This window comes from Protopterus annectens, chromosome 5.part0 (assembly GCF_019279795.1).
Source record: "Protopterus annectens isolate FY-2018-M chromosome 5.part0, PAN1.0, whole genome shotgun sequence".
Classification (NCBI taxonomy): domain Eukaryota; kingdom Metazoa; phylum Chordata; order Ceratodontiformes; family Protopteridae; genus Protopterus; species Protopterus annectens.
In genome coordinates, this window is record NC_056735.1 from 1,586,607,810 (window position 1) to 1,586,628,778 (window position 20,969).

Genomic DNA, 20,969 nt, shown 5'->3' on the forward strand with positions numbered 1-20,969 from the left:
GGAAGTCTCTGGGACAGGAATCTATCCCCTCCAGCATGTCCTGTTTATTGTGGTGACAAGGTTTAGGTCCCTAGAGCGTGTAGCTCAGAGGGATTGGGATTTCTTTAGGTGTAGCATGCCCTACAGCTCTGGGTTTGACATAGCTTTGTATGTTAAGCAGAGATCGCCTCTGAGTAGGTGATATGCTATGCTGTAAAGCTGCAGTTTTTTGAGACAGTCAGTGTAGGGCATCTGTTTGAGGCCAGTAATCCTCTTTGTGAGGTACTTTTGTGGCCTTTTCAGTTGCTGCAGATGTCTTGTGAGGTACAATCCAAAAGGGGCGTTGTACTCTATAATGGGTCTAATGACTGTCGAGTAGAGGGGATCAACAACCTCTTTTTTCCTAGATGAGAACCCTTTTGTGATGAGGTGTGCCACATAGAAGAATTTCCTGACTACTATGGTGATGTGATTATCAAAGGAGAGACTACTGTCCATCTGGGTCCCCAGGTCTCTTTTCACACATTTGGCGTTAAACAGACTGCTGCCTATGTGGTAGTTCATGGGTACAGAGTTTTTACCAAAGGGGATGACAATGCACTTTTTGGTATTGAGCTTGAGGCCATGGCTCTGAGACCAGGCATCTGTCTCAGTGAGGCCCTTCTGCAGGATGTCCCCATCATTTGGGGACTCAACTATGGCTCCTACTTTGCAGTCATCTACAATTTCGTTAGCCAAAGGCCTTCTGTGTTTGCCTGTACTCCCAGGACTGAACCCTGTGATACTCCCCTTGTCACTGGTTTGAAGTCAGATTTGGAGTCTGCAACTTTTACAGTGTGGGTTCTGTCAGTGAGCCAATTGACAGCCTATCTTGTGACGTAGGGATTTATACTTAGTTTAGTGAGTTTAGCTATAATTCCAGAATGGGGGATGCTGTGAAAGCCTTGGCGAGGTCAAGATAGGCTGTGTGAACCACCTTGTCCTCGTCTACAGCTTTAGTGACTGCCTCAAAGAAGTCAATCAGGTTCAGGAGGCATGATCTGCCTTTCTCAAACCCAAACTGGGTGGGGTCCAGAGTTTGGAGGTTACCAATGTCTTTGTTTATGAGTTCCATGATGATACGTTCCATGGCCTTACAGACCAGGCTTGTCAGGCTAATACGGCGATAGTTCCCGGGATCAGTGGTGGCTCCCCCTTTGTGGAGTGGGATAACTGTTACTGTGCACCATTCAGTGGGCAGAAAGCCTGATGTGAGACTATGATTTAACATGGTGCTTAGGTGGGGAGCCAGTTCGTTCTGAAGTTCATGTAAAATGCAGCCTGGGATGTTGTCCAGTCCCATGGATACTGTGATTTTGGCTTTAGAGAGTGCAGCTTTTACCTGCATAGTTGTGATTACAGGAACTCTGCATTCTTCCTGTATAGATATGGGCCCTTTAGGGGGTGAGAGGGGGTAAAGTTAGCACTGAGCCTATCTGCCAGGACATTGGCAATATCAGTTGGTTCTGTAATTTTCATGCCGTTGTTCTGTAACTCAGAGCAGATCTGGGTGTTGCCACTGAGATTCTTGACATAGCTATAGAATGCTTTGTGGTTGTCCCTGGAATCAGTGGCGATTTTGTTTTCGTAGCTAGCTTTGGAGGATCTTAAGGGATTTCAGCTTCTTACTGAGACTGACCAGGGGACTCCTCCACTCATGGGATTTTACTCTCTTTTGCAACAGTTTCTTCTGTCTGTTGTAGAGTTTGTTTATGGCAGGGGACCACCAGATTGGCTTCCTTTTTTGGAGGATAGCATCTTGGTTCTGTTTCAGATAGCACAATCCATGCATTGCTTATAGAGTGCATCTGTGTAGGATTCAGCAGTCGTAACTGTACTGTCCATCTGCATGGGTGTCAGGAAGTTCATCACTTCTGTCTTAAGAAGCATGAAGTTGGCTTTGGACAAATTTTTTACCATGATTTCCTTGATGGTGGGTGGGGGGGGGGGCAGGATGTGGATATCTAGGGTGATTAGCTTATGGTCAGATCTGACCAACGAGGATTTGACTTCAGATGTGGAACACCGGTCACTCATGTTGGTAATGACTAGGTCTAGGATATTGTTGCCCCTGGTGGGGGTGTGGATAAGATGATCCAGGGCATTGGAATTTATGAATTCCAGAAAGCATTGAGTGAAGGAGTTGGTACAGGAGTAGTTTTCCCAGTTAATGGTGGGGTAGTTGAAATCACCCATTATTAGGGTGTTTAGTTGAACCCTAATATTTTCCAGTATATCAAGAAAAGAGAAGTAGGAATCCTGGGGCATGGTGGGGGATCTCTGTAGCAAGCTACAATTTGGACTGCAGTTTTGCTCAGAGTTAGTTGCACTTGGATAATCTCCAATGTATTATGCTGAGCAACTAGCCTGGAGGTGTGGATATCCTTAATAAATATGGACACACTTCCACCTTTGGTGTTCCTGTTCAGGTTAGGTGGCCGAAAAGTGTGGTATGAGTTATAGCCTGGTAATGCAGGGATGGTCTCTGGAGCCTTGAACCAGGTCTCAGTCACTGCACAGATATCGATGTTCTCCATTTTATAGAGTGCCTCGAGGGAATGCATTTTGAGATTTTGCATTTTGAGATTTAGACTTCTAGCATTGAGTAGCATTACCCTCAGTTTTTACTTGCCTGTTCCTGTTACAGTGTTGAATTTGTCATTTGAACCATGCCTAAAAAGGGACTATAGGGGCAGCAACAGCCTTAGCCAGTAGCCAGAATCCCAGGGGTGACAGGTGCAGGCCATCTCTGGCAAAGCATTGTGGTCTGTCGACCATGTTGTCCCAGGCAGACAGATACTGGATCCCCTTAGAATGACACCAGAAGCTTAGCCAATTGTTGAAGTCAATCATTTTGTCCTTGCACTGCAGTATCAATCTGGGCGATGGCAGGATGCTACTCAGGGCTAGGGTCATACCTGAATGGGCTACAAGATCGGAGAACTCTTCCATGTCTCTTTTCATGTAGTCCAGGGAGGTACATCTCAGGTCATTCACACCAACATGGATAATGACAAGAGTCATATTTGTACTTGTTGTGAAGTGACCTGAGTGTGTGGGTTATGTGGCGGATCCTGGCACCCGACAGGCAGCTGACAGTAACCTTCTCCTTGTTTAGCCCGGTGAGTGGGACATCAGTGTGCCTGACTATAGAGTCACCTATGACTAGGGTGTTCGGTACGTTGTTTTGCCTTATGGGCTGTTGTTGAGTGGCACACTAATCTGTGAGCTATGTGTCATTTGGGTTGTGTTGGGGGGGTAGAGGTTGCTTGCGTTTCTGCTTTGGGGGTCTCTGTTGCTTGAGCAGATTATTACTGAGAGCCTCCGTGAATGTTTTTGTGTTTCTATCTGTGGATTTTGGTGGTATAGGTTTAGTGGGACTATGTGGTGCAAATGTTTACCTTCTCCTCTTGACTGTCAAATTCAGTCTTGGTTGGAAAGCGCTTTACCACCAGTTTGGCGAGATAAGTGCATCTCTCACAGGTTGTGGCATTGTGTGGTAGGAGGAGAGGGTTGTCTGTGTACATGAGGCAATTGCTACATTGTCCCAAGATGCCCAGATTAATCAGACTGACAGGAGAGAACACTGGGAGCTGACCTTTGGACATGCCTGAATAAAAAACTACTTTCCTCTAGACAAGTGAGGAAAGTGAGTATAAGAGCTGTTTTTCTCTAAGCAAGTGAGGAAAGTAAGTGCAAAAACTGTTTTCCTCTAAGTAAAGAGGAAGGCTGAGTGCTGTAGTAATTTGTAGCTTATTTAGTAATAACAACAAGTTCAGAACAAGTGCTGACCACGAATAAGCAAATTCAAGTGCTAAAACTAAGAATCTGTACCTGGATCTTGTGGTAGATAGGCTACCTAGTGCTTATCACTCCCACTGGTAAGCTAGAATGCTTCCCCTCCAACACAGAAAGGCTTGGGGGGCTCAGAAGCTTACAAACAGTCCTGGATACAGCAAATCTGTATCTGGACTAGACCAGTTACAGGAAAGGTGGGAAACAAGTGCAAACGCGGGCATTTAAGCCAGAAAGTTGAAAGAGAAGGAAAAACTGCCCAAACAGCCAATAAACTACAAAAGAACTATGGACCAAATCTGTACTGATACCTTTTTGCTGCCCTGCTGAGGGGGGCACTTGTGGACTGGCTCCAGTAGATAGGGATGGGAGTCCTGAGCGGACATCCATCAATTGTTTTCATTTGCCAAAGCCATTACAGCAGTGGTTTGCAGATCAGTGGGAAAAGTCTCAAAGTTGACTGGTATGTTGTGTGGGTGTTAGTTTGTATAAGCGGGTGTCTGGTTGTCTTTAGGGAGTGAAGGTGTGGTTTTGTAAGTGTGGTGCGAATGTTATACATTGCAAAATGGAGATTAAGAGTAAAACTGTACTCAGTGTGGTTCCCAGCAATTTCATCATTGCTTAATTGAGACATACATTGCCTTTTGTCTGTCAGTACACTGTTTGACTGCAATGTTTGGGGTAAGGTGTCACTAGTACAACTGCTGGTACTGTTTCAATACACGTGTGTTATGAAATATGTATATGCCTGTGTAATATGGGGTAGTTTTAATGGAGAACAGATAAATACGAGTGTTTGATCTCTTATAGGGTTGCCACCTTTTCAAATGCCCAAAGTGGGACATTTTTTGGAGAAACGTGAGATTTTGCAGGACAAAACATACCCATGGCCTGTGCAAAGGACATAGCTTCACTTTTTTGCCAAAATAAAAGTTAACACTATTAGCATTTGAGTTGCTTATGCTATTTCATATAACATACAGGTTTTTCAGATACAACATAACAGTTTTATGCAACTATTAAAGAAAACATATGAAATATCTTTGTCCTAAAATCTCAGGGCAGTTGCCATTTTTTAGATTTTTTTGCAGGACACAACTGCCCAAAGATGGGCTGTCCCATGTAAAGAGGGACAGGTGGTAACCTTAATCTCTTATCAGCGTACTCCACAAGTGTCCCTAATTTTGACTTGTACTTTTGGTCTGACCTACAACAATCCATAATGCTTTTTGAAAATGGAGTTGGATTCTCATGAACAAATAATGACATTCATTTCAATTAAAGACTTATTTTTTTCTTCAAAAAATGAAAGCAAATGCATGCACTCATTTCTGTGAGCTCACTAAAGCAGTAGTATTGCTATTCTGAAAAATTATGTGATTCAGAAGCTTTCTCCATGTGTCCGTTGCTGACAGGATGACAGATTTGCTTTATGCAGTTTGGCTTGTATGCTTGTAGCATCAGGAATAGAACGTGCTGGGTCACATCAGATGCTTGGGAAGTCAATGTTAAGAAACTGAGAACTGTTTCATTGTTATGTAAAGTTTGGCATTAAATACCATAGTTCAGGTTAAGCTATAACAGAATAACTATGCAAAGATAACCACGTGAACAGCCAGAGTGCAATTCAAATTGAATATTTTACTGTGTACATTTTAAGAAATTGATAGATTGGCCTAAATGGTGGATTGATCTTTGTGTTTTTTTTAGAAATAATTCTTGGGAAATGCTATTCAGAAGTAAAGAGACATATGAGGGAACAGTTTTAGTGGCACACCAGGCTGTGACCTGTTTGATGTCTATTATCATGCAAAATTGATTAAATAGTTGAATCTAGCAGGCTGGAAATGTGAGACTCTAGCCCACTGAAGGAGGAGAGATGGAGGAGTAACTTGGCCAGGAACTGAAACTTGCAAAGCTGCTCTTTGTAAAAAGTCTTTTTTATCTCAGTAATTTGTTGACACTTCTGCAAGCTTCTTTCAGAGAATGTGTAGTACACCAGTAGGAACAACATTTGTAAAACTCAGCGCAGACCAGCCAATGACACATTATCTGCAGACTCTCAAACCTGGCATTTTTTTCAGGTGTTCCATTCTAAGTGAATGGAAGTCTAGTCTGTCAACCAGTGGTAGGGCTACTTGTTCTCAGAATCAGTGCTCTCATAGTGCCTTATGAAACAAATTTAGCTTTCCAAAGGAAAAAAAGTCTTATCAGGATGTCTGCTCCCATGAGGACAGACAGGGATAAAAATAAATAAATAAATAAAATTCATAATGATTACTTATTTTGCTTCAAGCACTGTTGGGAAGTGTAATAGTTCATGACAAGATAAAAAATATACATTTTTTCATAACTTGCCCGTAGTGGTCCTTTAGTGATGGTGGAGATTCAGAGATTCAAGGACAAGTGGGCTTGGGATAGTCACTTCCGGGATAAAATTAATGCTGAACTTGATTACTACTATGTTGGTAAGGTCTAGTCTAACAGAGTAGGTGCTGCCATTTTGAATATGTTCAGAACAATGTTGGGTGTTACTTCTTAGTTTCATAATGTAGCTACACAAGGAGTTGGAGTTGTCCACAGCTTCAGATTCTAACCTAAGTTAATGGGCATGTCCTGCTTTAGTAGTCCTATTATCATCTTTCAAGTTTATGGTTCATTTTCTGATGTTATCCCTGACATGAGAGTCTATTAATCTGCTGTATAATTTAAGTTTTTTTTTTCTTTTACTAAAGACTTTATTAACGCTGGTGGACCACTAGGTTGGTTTGTTTTTAAATTTCTCTTTTTATTTAGATCTGGTTGGGATTGCCAGTTCCTAAGTGAGCATAAAGCTCCTTTCTGAAACTTAATACTGTGGCTACATCTGGGGTGATGATTAGGGTTGCCACCCCTCCATTTTTTTTCTGGACTATCTGGAAATCAAACTGATTTTCCGGTAGTCCGGAAAACACTGTACAAACTCTGGAATTCTGTTTAAAAAAGGAAACAGACTATCGGAGTTTGTAAATCGTCTGATTTACTATGCTTTTTTACAGAAAAGCATAGTAAATCAGCCGAAAGCAGGCAGCAGGAATGGAAAAAGAGAGCGTTCCCTGCCGGGTGATGTCATCATAACGTCACAAAATGGGCAGGATGTAGGCAGGAGAGGGGGCGGGATGGCTGGGGGTTACTAGTGACGCGAGGGGTGTGGCTTTACTCCAGTTTTAGTCACGATGAAAGGTGGCAACCCTAGTGATGTTGCTATAGAGTATCATCATAAACTTTAATGAGATTAATATGCTTGAAATCCCTGAATTCTGAGATACTGCTTTTAGTGTATTTACAGATTTTGTAGGTGCAGGTTACTGTTTTATGATCCCAACTTAAGTAGGAAAGAAGACACTAAGAGAATAGTACATGAAGAAGCTGTATTTGCAAGAACCATGTCAAGAGTATTATGTCCCCAAGTGAGTTTCTTAACATTTCTGGTCCAATAAGTTTTGGTTTATTAAATATAAGAACTTCTAGGCAAATCCTTCATTCAGGGTATACATACCCCAGTTTATTAAAGAGTAGATAAGTCTCCCAAAATAATGGGGCACTTGTTTATAGGAAGGTTCCTCAAGTGTATTTAGGAACCCTACATGATTTCAGGGGACACAAGAGTATGTCCTGTAAAAGGCTATAAACTGATAAATGGTCCTGTTTAGTGTGATCTGTAGCTCAACGACTTATGTTTGTGGGTCTCTGGGAATCCGTCTAGAGGGGCTACAGTCCCTAACAAATATGGAGGCACCACCACAGTACCCATCAGTTCTGAAGGCATGGTAGCTGCAAAATACAGGTAGATAGGTAGGGAGGAAGTGCTCTTCTTCATAGGTTCATAGGTTCATACTAGGCTATCTGCCAGAGGGCATTTATAAGCCTAGCCCATAGTTTTGTGGCTTATGCCACCCCTTTAGTTTGGAGAAACTATGCCCATTATTTTGCTGTGCCTCTGTCGAGCAGTGACACTGAGGTAACCCCTGGGGTGTATCTGCGATCCCCCATCCATTGGTCAAGATTCTTCTTGAACAGGGCCAGCGAGGTGCTCTGCCTCACATAAACCAGGATTTTCTTCCACAGCATAGGGAGTCTTTGGGTGATGAATCTATCCCTCCAGCACGTCCTATTAATAACCGTGTCGAGGTTTAAGTCTCCCACCCTTGTGGCTCTGAGGGATCTAGATTTTCTGAGATGAAGCATGTTCATCAAATCTGGGTTTGACATGGCCTTGTATGTCAGGCATAGGTCACCTCTGAGCAAGCGGTAAGCAACTGAATATAACTGGAGTTCTTTCAGTCGGGCAGCATAAGACAGATTTTTGAGACCCTTTATCCTTTTGGTGAGGAACTTTTGTGGCCTCTCCAGCTGCTGCAAGTGTCGGGTCAGATACATTCCGAATGGGGCATTGTACTCTATCATTGGTCTGATGAGTGATGAGTATAGGGGGACTATGACTTCCCTTGATCTAGATGTGAATCCCTTCATGATAAGGTGGGCAATGTAGAAGGTCTTCCTAACTACTTTAGCAATATGGGTGTCGAATGAAAGGCTACTGTCCACCTGGGTTCCCAGGTCCCTGATAACTTCTTCTGTGATCAGGGGATTGCCTCCTATATGGTAGATAGGGTTAACCTTATTTTTCCCGAAGGGTATGACTACGCATTTCTTGGCATTTAACTTTAGGCCATGGCTCTGGCACCAGTTATCCGTTTCTGTGAGACCCTTCTGAAGGATATCTGTGTCAGATGTGTTTTCAACTACGGCGCCCAGTTTGCAGTCATCTGCAAACTTTGTCAGCCATAACCCTCCTGTGTTTGCTTGTACTTCAGAAAAGTAGATGCCGAACAAGAGTGGGCCCAGGACTGAGCCCTGTGGGACACCACTTGTGACAGGCTTTGAGTCTGACATGGCGCCAGCAACTCTGACCCTGTGGGTTCTGTCACTCAGCCAGTTTGCAACCCATCTTGTAATGTATGGGTTTACATTTAAGTTGATGAGTTTATCAATGATGCCCGAGTGGGGTATTGTATCGAAAGCCTTCGCCAGGTCTAGGTAGGCTGTATGGACTGCCTTTCCTTCGTCAATGGCCTTGGTGACTGTTTCAAAAAAGTCAACCAAGTTTAAGAGGCATGATCTGCCTTTGACAAAGCCAAACTGGGTTGGATCCAAAGTCTGCAAATTCCCTATGTCTTTATTTATGAGATCCATTATGATCCTCTCCATGGCTTTGCAGATAAGGCTTGTCAAGCTAATGGGACGGTAATTTCCAGGGTCGGTGGAGGCACCGCCTTTGTGGAGTGGGACCACAGTCGCTGTCGCCACTTCCTGGGTATGTATCCGGAGGTGAGACTAAGATTAAACAGCTGTCCTAACTGTGGGTTTAATTCCTCGTTGAGTTCATGGAGCACACAGCCGGGGACACCATCAGGTCCCATGGATGCTGTGCTCTTTGCCTTGGAGAGAGCAGTTCTCACCTGGGTGTTAGAGATGTTTGGGGGGCTACAATCATTTGGTATAGATATCTCTCCTTTAGGGGGGGAGGGGGGGGTTTGCACTGAACCTGTCAGCCAGTATGTTGGCAATGTCTGTAGGATCAGTAATCTTCACATCATTTTGAACTAATTCTGAGCATATCTGGGAGTTTCCTCCTAGGTTTCTGACATAGCTGAAGAATGCCTTATGGTTGTCTTTAGAGTCCTTAGCTATTTTTTCTCAAAATTAGCTTTGGATGATTTTATGAGAGCTCTTAGCTTTTACTTATAGTGATCAGCGGTGTCTTTCCTTTTAAGGATTTTGCTCTATCTTGTAGTAGCTTTCTCCTTTTGTTGTAGAGTTTGTTTATGGCTGGGGTCCACCAGACTGGACGCTTGCCTTTGGTACAAAGAGTCTTTGTTTTGCTTGGGATTGCCTGATCCATGCAGCCCTGCAGGTGCTGGTAGAAGGCATTTGTAAGTGATTCAGCGGTTTGAGTAATGTTTACCGCCGGCTCAGGGGCCTTAAAGGAGACCACACTAGTCTTTAGAAGTGTGAAGTCGGCTTTCGAGAAGTTCTTTACTGTGGTCTTTTTTATTTCGGGTGGGGGCGGGATGAGGACCTCCAGAGAGATTAGTTTGTGATCTGATCTCACCAGTGAGGGGTATACTTCCAGCGTTGAACATTGTGCTCCCATGTTCGTGATGATGAGATCAAGTATGTTTTCTCCTCTTGTGGGGATGGTGACTAGTTGTTCCATGGCATTTGAGTTTATGAATTCCAGGAACTTTTGGGCTTGAGTAATGTTCCCAGTCTATATTAGGGTAGTTGAAGTCACCTAGTATGATGGTGTTCGGAGAAATATTTATCCCCTCCAGTGTTTTCAGGAAGGCCATATGAGGTTCCTGAGTTTGCGAGGGTGGCCTGTAACATGCTACAAATTGCAGAGCAGTCTTGCCTATGGTTAATTGCACCTGGATGGTTTCCGATGCATCGTGCGTTGCCACCAATCTAGAGGTATGGGTGACCTTGATGAATATGGATACCCCTCCTCCTTTCTTGGTATTGTCCGGGTTTTGGGGCCGGAACGCATGATATGAGGTAAAACCTGATAGTGCTGGGGTGCTCTCAGGAGCCTTGAACCAGGTTTCTGTCACAGCACAGACATCGATGTTCTCCATACTGAGAAGGGCCTCGAGTGCGTGCATCTTGAGGTTGAGACTTCTGGCATTGAGCAGCATTACCCTTAGTTTTTTTTCTTTGTTGTGTTCTAGGGTGGTAGGTTTAGAATTTGAGCCTTGCCTAAAAAAGGCACTATGGGGTGGCAAGAGCCTTTGCGAAATCCGAATCCCAGGGTGACAAGTGCAAGCCGTCCCTTGCAAAGCAGCGTGGCTTGTCCAGCATGTCATCCCAGGCAGACAGACATTGGATCCCCTTTGAATGACACCAGAGTTTAAGCCAATTGTTAAAGCTGATCATCTTATCTCTGTATTGTGGCATCATTCTTGGTGAAGGTAGGATACTGCTCAAGGTCAGGGTCATACCTGCTTGGGCTATATAATCAGAGAGCTCCTCTATGTCTCTTTTCATGTAGTCCAAGGAGGTACGTCTCAGGTTGTTAACACCAGCGTGGACAATGATTGAGTCGTACTTGTACCTGCTGTTGAGAGACCTGAGTGCATGCGTTATGTGGCAGATTCTAGCACCCGACAGGCAGCTTACTGTGACCTTCTCCTTACTCAGTCTGGTGAGCGGGACGTCAGTGTGTCTGACTATGGAGTCACCAATGACTAGTGTGTCTGGCATTGTGTTTGGCCTTAAGGGCTGTGACTGCTTGACACTCTGACTGTGTAGTCTATGTGTTGCAGGTGTTTTGTTCTGAGGTGGTAGTTGTTTGGGTGTCTGCTTTGGTGGTCTCTGCTGTTTTGGTAGATTTTTGATCAGAGCCTCCGAGTATGTCTTTGTGTGTTTATGTGTATGATTTGAGGTTGTGATGGTATTATGTAAGACTGGGTCTATAGTGTGTGTGGTTACCTTCTCCTCCTGTCTGGTCTTGCCAGTCCTATGTTGAGAGAGCTCAGCCTCCAGTTTGGCCGTATAGTTGCATCTCTCGCATGTATTTGTGTTTTGTGGGAGGAGGAGAGGGTTGTCTGTGTACAAGAGGCAATTGTAACATTGCCTCAATATTCCCAGGTTCACCAGCTGAGCAGGAGAGGACATTAGCAACTGATCCCTCGACATGCTAAGGGGAATAGACAGAAAAACTTAAAAAAGGTTTTGGGGGATGTGGATGACCGAGAAACGGGGTTTGCTTTTTTGGGGTACTTTCTATAACAAGAGTGCTGTATTGAGGTGATAAGTACTGTAGGAGCAAGTGCTTGGCTATACAGATAGAGAATAGTCTACTTGGGAGTCAAGTAGAGATAATTTATAGTTGTAGGATGCATTAAATAGAACAGTAGTATACTTTGAGGAAGGTAGTTTTAAGGGAAAATTTGAAGAGTGGACTTTAGGTAGCCCTAATAGTTTAAATCTGATTAACCGGTGCTGCCCTAGTGTGCAACGGTAGCAGCTCCGCGCTAAAGCGCGCTAGCACTGAACAGAGACCCCTTTTTATATGATCCTGTTTTTGATTTGATATATTAGTTCTAGCAGGATGTCCATCAGCTGGACTCTGCCTAAACAGGCCATATAGGGGCAGCAAAGGCTTTAGCTAGTATGCAAAAGCCTTGAAAAGAGAAAGAGGTGCAGGCCATACTTTGCAAAGCAAGTAGGACTGTCGAACATCTCATTCAATGTTGACACACTGTGGATCTCCTTGGAATGACCTCAACTATTTAGCTAATCATTGAAGCTGGTATTCTTTTTTTTCTACCTAGTCATCACTTTTTGGAGATGGAAAGATTCCAATCAGGAACAGTCTTACCTGCATTTGTGACATGCGTGGATGCTTCTGACATGTCTCTCTACATATCCCTTACATATTGCATTCCAAATTGTGCATTCAAAATTGTTCATCCCAACTTGGAACATCACCATGTTGTAGTCATATTTTTAGGTATATGGTTCTTAAGTGCCCTTGAGATATCAGTGAGCCAGGTACATGAAAAGTAACTCACTGTTACCCTGTCTTTATCCAGCCTAGTGAGAGAAGAATCAGTGTACCTGACTGTAGTCACCAAACATCTTCATTTGCACAGTAGTCTGATGTACAGAATTTGAGATAATTTAAGATGATTTAGATCTTGATGAAACTTTGTTGAAAGTGTGCTGGAAGGTGATGTAGTGCTGAAATTTCACTGAAACCTATTCCTCGTGTCTAGGATACTTTGGCAATGATTTTTTTGCAACCTAACTGTAAGACCTTTTAGTGTGGATTGGAGTAGAGCTTGCTGGTTGTGTACGTTTTTTTTATGTTGAATAAGAGTTTATCTATGAGCACAAGGAATTTACTACACTGCCTAAGGATACTACGTTCTACAAGTCAGGCAACAGAAGGAAAACAAAAAGGTTTGGTGAAGAAATTAAAAGCATTGATTGGGATTACACTGAGTACTACTATATGTTGTTAATGAGAAAGCTGATGGATTATACTGTGGAGGAAAGGAGCTATGCAGATCTTCTTATGAAGGGTTTACACCAAGTTATTACATGAACAAAATAAGGTAAATTAGTTAAACTAGGTAGGAGGACACTGCCTAACTAAAGTGCATGAAACAATTTGAGTTAAGTTGCGACTAACAGTGGACAGTGCAGAATCATTAAGCTGCTGTACAGCATGGGCTATGTGGTGTAAGTATAGGCTGCTTTGACAGCATAGAACAGCTATGGGCTACTCAGGGCAATATAGAGCAGAACAGCTCGGGGCAATATGGAGTAATGGTGCTCTACCAGAGATAGTAAGATACAAGAAGTGAAAATGTTTTTAGTCCCTTTAGTCTTATACATAGGTCAGGCATATTTTTATCAATCAGAGGAGAAGTTGTGGATGGTATCTGGGAGGGGAAAACAGCAAGAGTCAAGTGGGATAAGCTGATTCTTCCAGTAGAACAGGGTGAATTGGGATTACTCAATTTGAAGGGGTATTTCAGAGCTACACAGTTAAGGCTCCTATACATAGCACAAGCAGAAAACTATAATTCAAAGTGGAAAGAGACGATGTTGAAACAGAGGGGGAAAGCTCAAGAAACAAGGAGAGATTGGATTTTGGATGCAGGACTTTAAGGAGAATAACAATAATCATACAGAATATTATCTCCATAAAGTAGCAGAAAGTACTCTAAGAACTAAACCAACATGGGAAATGGAGAAAGGAGATTCTGCCGATAGGGATGACTGCAATTAGGGATATAGACAACAGGCAAGAGGGGGATGGAATTTATTGGAGAAAACTGGCAAAGGGACCAAAGTATTGGGATCAAATAAAGTACAGTTGTGTACACTTACCATAAATGTAGATGTTCGAGTGTATTCACTGTTGCAGTCATTACATTTGGATAATCTGCTGGCAGGTTGCCCTCAGTGGGCCTGAATAGCAAAGTCATGGATCCTGCATCGGTTGTTGTCTCTTCGTCCATGACGTCAGGTCGTCAGGGGTATAAAACATGCAGCCGATGCCATTTTATTCAGTTTTTCTTGCCCCAGATGTCAGGTGCCCCCCAAATGGGGAGCAAAAATATATATATAAATAAACAAAAATATATGTAAATGCACTTTTAGCAACATAAACTTTACCTTCATCTAAAAGCAAATACACCACAAAGGCTTTAGTATATAGTAAAGGAAATAAAAGGTATAGAAAAGGGGGATGGCGTGTGGGTAACCCGGACTGCAACAGTGAATACACTCGAACATCTACATTTATGGTAAGTGTACACAACTGTACTATGTTCTTCGTGTTTCACTGTTGCAGTCATTACATTTGGGTAGAATCCCAAAGCTATGGATGGGAGGATGAAACTAAACGGCACAAATGAAAATCCTTATGAGGTATTTGCTTCCCATAAGTAATGCAATTATTAACTTTTACTGACATTGGTAAAGAGCAAGAAGAAGTTTCCCCAATGGGGTACTTAGCTTTAGTTTGAAGACTTCGGTTCTGAAACTCAAATGCGAAAATTTCAGGAGTCGGCCAACCGGCACTTGTGAACTGCTTCTGCTTTGGGCACCGCACAGCAAGAAAGGCTGAATAAAATGGCATTGGCTGCATGTTTTATACCCCTGACGTCATGGAAGAGGAGACAGCAACCGACGCAGGACCCAAGACTTTGTTAATCAGGCTGACTGATGGCAACCCGCCAGCAGATTACCCAAATGTAATGACTGCAACAGTGAAATACGAAGAACATCTAGAGAGGGAAAGATAACAGAATGGGAAGAGGCCAAGAATTCATCTGGACTGCAGGTTACAGATTGCCTTCCCTATCAAGGATTGATATCGGCATATAGGCAAAGAGAAAGCAATAGGGGAGTCCTAAACAAAAGACCAGCACTGATCGAAGTTTTTAGTAGAATCTAGAACAGAGGCTACTGTTAAAAAAGGAATAATTAGCACAGCATATAAAATATTGCATGATAGCTAAAAGAATCATGCATCTATGACTTATTTTCATTTATATAAATGTAAGATTGTCTGTGCCACACATGATAACTTAATAAAGATGTTTCCTGTAAAAAAAATAAATAAATAACTATAAGAATCATTCAGATGAGGTTAGAAAGGATTGAGAAAACAGACTAGATAAGCAATTCACAAAGAAACAATAGGGGATATATGTATAAAGATGTTTCTTGTTTAAAAAAAGGACAGGAAATGAAAATTGTATGTACTGTTGCTTAGGTTATATGATATGTATCAATATATGTGAAGTATAATGTTTGTTGATGTTAATTTGTCAATACAGTTTGATTACTTTTGTATAAATGTAAATTTGCCTGTCACAAGTGATAATAAAGGTGTTTAAAATAATGGGTTGCTAGAGGATATTTGGAGGGTTTATATACTGTGTAGCTAATTGTGTGAGTAGCTGACTGCACTTCTGCGTATCATTGTTCACACTAATTAAATGCTGATTTGGGCAACATAGTGCAGCTATGGGTTACGTAGGGCAATATAGAGCAATAGTGGGCTGCTAGAGGATAGCAGAAGGGTTTATACTGTACAGCTTATTGAGCAAATGTGAGTACCGAACTACACCTCTATATATCACTGTTTACATTAATTAAGGGCTGTTTTGGGCAGCATAGAGCAGCTATGAGCTACTTGGGGCAATACAAGGAAGCTGTTGGCTGCTAAAGGCTATTTGGTGGGTTTCATGACACACAGTGCAGTACATCGAGCAACACAGGCCAGCTGTGGGCTTCTAAAGGCTATTGGGTGGGTTACATGACATACTGTGCAGTTCATTGAGCAACTGCAAGTAGCTGGATTCCCTTATCTGAATCACTATTCACACTAACAGGGTTAGGGAGAGGAAGGTGTTAGACAGGTAAGGATCAATACACCTGCATTTATACAGTGTAGGTTGTAACACCGCTACACTAAGTGCAAACTATGGTAATTTATAGCTACACTTGTAAATGCATAGAAAATTCAAACAAGTGTACTGGTCAAAGGAAAAAAAAAACACTGTTCAAGATTCTACAGCAAACTGAGGCCTAGAGATGGTTTGGTTCCCCCACTCTACTCTCAGTAGAGCAAACTAGAAGCAATTCTTAGATTACTAAAATTACAGAACACTCACAGGAAAACAGAAAACACTTATCCTAGGATAGTATTATGGTAGATCCAATAGAATTAGGTCAAATTCAGTAGAATACATCACAATAAAAATTCAACGATAGGATGAAGTTTGGTGAGCAGGTGTAGTAACATACACACACACCTATATACACTCATGTACAAGTTGAAAAATTCATGCCAAAAATTTGGTCTTAAACACACACTTGACTTCTTCTTAAGAAATAAAATAAGCAATGGTTACATTAATGTATTTCAATTTGCTCTTATAATTCACAATGCCGCCTGTCCTGATCATACAGGATTATATGTGTGTCACTGATCATAACCTTCTAATTATGTATTTTAGCCAAAACAATAATCTCAAAAGTGAAGCGCTAGAGTGGTGAATCTTTTGATCCATGTGAAGAGCACATAATTAAAGGTTATGACTGGAGACCTAATTAATACTTTGCAGTTCATGGAGTTTTATTCGCTCCATGCACTACTAGTTAAAGAAAAAAGTGCTTCGTGTTTTCCGGCTTTCACACAAACCTTGCCATGTGTCCTAAATGTCTGGTCTGTTCCTCATAAAATATTTGTTTTTTGGACAGATCACCGAGGACTGAATTCACTAAATAATGATATCCACATCTATTCCAGACTTCATATCCTTCAGAAAATTTTGGTGAACACGCATCCTGTTATCTTAACTGCTTCTAAGTCTATACAGTAAGACAGGGATGTGTTAGTGGTACAAAGAGCAGATAGAAGCAAATCAGATTTTTTACTTGGCAATGTCTTTGCTGATCAGTACTGGCAGATATGACAGACTAGGGCAAGACCTGACATTAACAAGTTCAGCACGGTGCTTAACATTTGTTAATGTTAGGTCTTGCACTACAGTACTGACTTGTCTTGTTCTCAATACTGGAGCATAATCACTGCACTTCATGCACTACAATGTAATTCACTGTTGCATGTCTACCCTAATCATTGTAATTACAATTTAAAAAAAGAGGACTGTATTGCAGTTGTGAGCAGTATGCACTATTACTCCTGCACACACATGCCAGTTATACATTTCTTGGGTCTTACCAGAAAAACCTGCACGATAAAAAAATGTCCCTGAAGATACTGCTAAAATATACCAGTATATCTGTTGTCCTGCCAAAGAAGCCAGGAACTGAAAAATCTCTCCCTGAAGACTGTTAACCTGTACTTGCATTATGTTGTTTTTCCTTTAAGTACTCCACCAGCAATAATTTAATGTACAAGCACATCATAGTTGTACAAACACTGATTTATAATAAATCCAAAGACAAATGAAAAAAAAAAAAACAAATATAAATCCCTGTAAGACAATAATGTCCTTGACATGTAAGCCTCACATGCAAGCCTCCTTCGACTCAATAAACATAAAAACATCTGCATAATTTCCTTATATATCTCCCCAGGTCACAACATCTCTACCCTAGAAAACATTCTTCTCTGGGCCTCTTCTGAAATTAGATACGAAAACTACATTCTTGGTGACGTTAACATTGACTGGAATAAAATCAATACACCTTCTCCCTCCCTGTCCATTAACCTCTACAACTTCTCCCAAGTAATCCACTCAACAACCCATCCTAACAAAAGCCACCCCCCTGGTTCCATCATAGACTGGATCTTAGTCTCTCGCCCAAAGAAAATAACACTTTCTGGCACTGTCCCCGACTCCTTCAGGGACCATCTCCCTGCCTTCATTCACCGCTCAGCCAACTCCGCTCAGTATCAACATCACTACATTCAAACCAGTAATCTTAGCAACTTCAACCCCACAATGTTCTCAAACATTCTTAAACAAATAAATTGGCAAATTCTAAACTCTCTCCCCCTTGACGACGCCATAGAACACTTTAACTCTGTCTTCCTAAATACTCTCAACTCCCTTGCCCCTCTAAGAAACAAACGTGTCAAAGCCAATCCTGCTTCTTGGCTCTCCAAAGAGACAAAACAGAGCATGCACCACAGGGACAAATCCTGGAAGCTTTACCAAAAAAATAAAACATCTTCCACATTACTTCAGTATACCCAACTCCGCAACCAAGTAAAGAAATTAATCTCCATAGACAAAAAAAACTTTTATAATAAACTACAAACCAACACAGGAAAAACCCAAAACAATTCTGGAATTCAGTCAATTCCCTTCTGCATCCAGGGTCCAGGAATAATCCTTGCCCCGACCCTAGTTTAACAGACTTGGAACTAAGCTCTCACTTTAACACTTTGTTTACTGAATCTATAGCTGAGCTCACTAAAACTTTCCCTAAAAACAATCCTCCCAACTCTCCCTCCCTTTTTCCCAATAACACTAACAACTTCCCCCTTAACTTCCAGATCAAACCAGTTTCAACAATCTTTATAAAAAGGCTCTTATCTAAACTAAAGCCTTGCTCCAATGCCCCTGACAATATACCCTCCTCCTTCCTCAAATGTGCGCCAGAAGGCGTAGCTCTCCCTATCAGTATCCTCATTAACAGATCCTACATCCTACCTCTTCACAAAGGTGGCAAAAACACAAACATTTCCAATTTCCGTCCAGTCGCCCTTCTCTCCCCAATATCCAAAATATTAGAAAAATGTATTCACCACCAACTTATGCCGTTCTTAATCCAGAATCATCTCCTAACACCCACCCAACATGGCTTTCGCCCTGGCCATAGCACCATAACTGCCTTAATATCCTTCCTAGAAACTGTCAATCGAGCTCGAGATTCTGGATTACTAGTATCCAACACTACTGCTAGATCTATCTAAAGCTTTTGACACCATCTCCCATAAACACCTTCTCTCACATCTCACCAACTTTAATCTCTCCCCCACTACTCTAGCCTGGTTCACCAGTTACCTATCTGACAGATCTCAAGCCGTCAGATGGAAGAACTCTATCTCCTCCTTCTTGCCAACACCAACTGGTGTTCCTCAGGGGTCTATCCTTAGACCCTTACTTTTCAATATCTTTATTAATAACCTCCACTCTGCCATCCCCGATACAACAGTCATCCAATATGCTAACGACTCTTCCCTAGTCTGTGCCGCCTCTAACTTACCTGAACTACTAACCAAAACCCAAATAGCATTCTCCACTACAGAGAACTGGATGCAACAAAATCATCTCTCCCTCAACTCTAACAAATCTAAAATTATACTCTTCCCCCCCACTAGGGCTTTCTCCTTTGACAAAAATGCTTTCATAGTCCTAAGTCAAACCAACACTGCTATAGAAGTCGTCCCCTCCGCAAAACTTCTTGGCATTACTATAGATGAAAATCTTAAATTTGACATCCACATTCACCAAAATATAAAGAAAACCCACCAAAAGTTAGGTATGCTCTATAGGAATAACCGCTTTCTCACCAACTCCTCTAGACATACCCTGGCAACTACCTACCTTCTATCTACACTACTTTATGGTGCCCCTCTCTTAACTAATCTGTCCTCTTCTAACATCTCTAAACTTGAAACTTGCTATAATAAGATCTCTAAATTTGTCACTAATTCTAAAACCTCAACTCACCACTGCCTTTCCCTACAATCTCTGAACTGGCTAGAACTCTCTAACCACCTAGACTACCTCCAATTAACTACAGCTCATAAATTAATATTCTACCCTGAAAAATGCCCAGCCTTAACAAATATCCTTCCTCCATACATCCCAAATAGATCTCTGAGATCCAAACACCAGAACTTAGTCTCCATTCACAAACCAAAACGTCCCGCTGATCAACTACTTCTCTCCTTCTCACTAGGTAAGAAATGGAACTCTCTTCCTCCTTCTCTCAGGACTACACCCAACTCACAATCCTTTAAGACCCAACTATTCCAATATCTATCATCCAAATGGAACTGCTCCTGCTTCCACCCTACATAAATTCTAGTGAATACCCCACAGACTGTTCTACATCGCTTGCATTTCTCTACTATTCTCCTAAAATAGACTTAGCAGTCTTTCTCTGACTATGGAATTTCTTCCTCAATACTACATATTGTAAATACTGTATATATCTGTACCACCAATGTTAAAAAAATTCCTATTGCTGCAGACATTAGTATCATGTTGTTTTGAATTTGGAACTCCTGTAAAAGGTGTTCTCTATTACCTATTAGCTGCATTGTTTGATTTACATCTTATGCATTTGCATTACTGATTGCATGAATTTTATTCTTGTATTTTTCTTTAACATATTTGTAACCTTTAAAGTATTTGTATTGCTTATGGAGCTTTTCTCCCCGGGCCTCCACTGAAAACGGGCACTTTTAGGCCCAGTGGACTTCCCCGGTAATCAAACTGAAAATAAAATAAATAAATAAAATAAATAAATGTCTGCTGCCGAATTGTAATGATAACTAAATAAATAAATAAAAATAATGACTGGCACTGTCTTTATCTGTGGGAAGTGGCAACAGTACACACCGCTAATGGTAAAGGTAAAGATAACTGCTTTGTAAGAAATAATGTCCACAGTAAAGCATCTATTACTATCATTTGCTGACATCCCCACCACAATTAATGTAATTGCTGATAGGGAAAAAATAAAAACAGTGAAAGGATCACTGCCTTGGGCAATGTAAATTGCTACTGCCACTGAAATATGTTAATATCTTCAGGAGTGGCCTTAGGTAAAGTGGTACCCTAGGCAAAAGGGCTCCATGGCGCCCCACCACATTACCAGGTGCCCTCATCCTGGTCTACCTACACCAAATAAATACTGGAAAAGCGCACCTACTAGAGTGGTGCCCTAGGCGGCCACCTAGTTGGCCTATGCCTAAGGCCGGCTATGAATATCTTGGAAGTACACAAAAGTCAGTCCATTTTACATTTTTTTCAAAGTTGCCCAGTAACTAATAGTTAAGGATGATCTATACATAAGTAAATATGACAGTCTTCTTTTCA

General features: G+C 41.7%; 1 protein-coding gene across 1 annotated transcript in view; it reads right to left on the reverse strand.

The window, feature by feature from the left end:
• Positions 1–20,969, reverse strand: part of LOC122802393 (1-phosphatidylinositol 4,5-bisphosphate phosphodiesterase gamma-1-like) — an 824,139-nt gene that overhangs the window by 189,081 nt on the left and 614,089 nt on the right. The gene's annotated exons all lie outside the window — the stretch shown is intronic.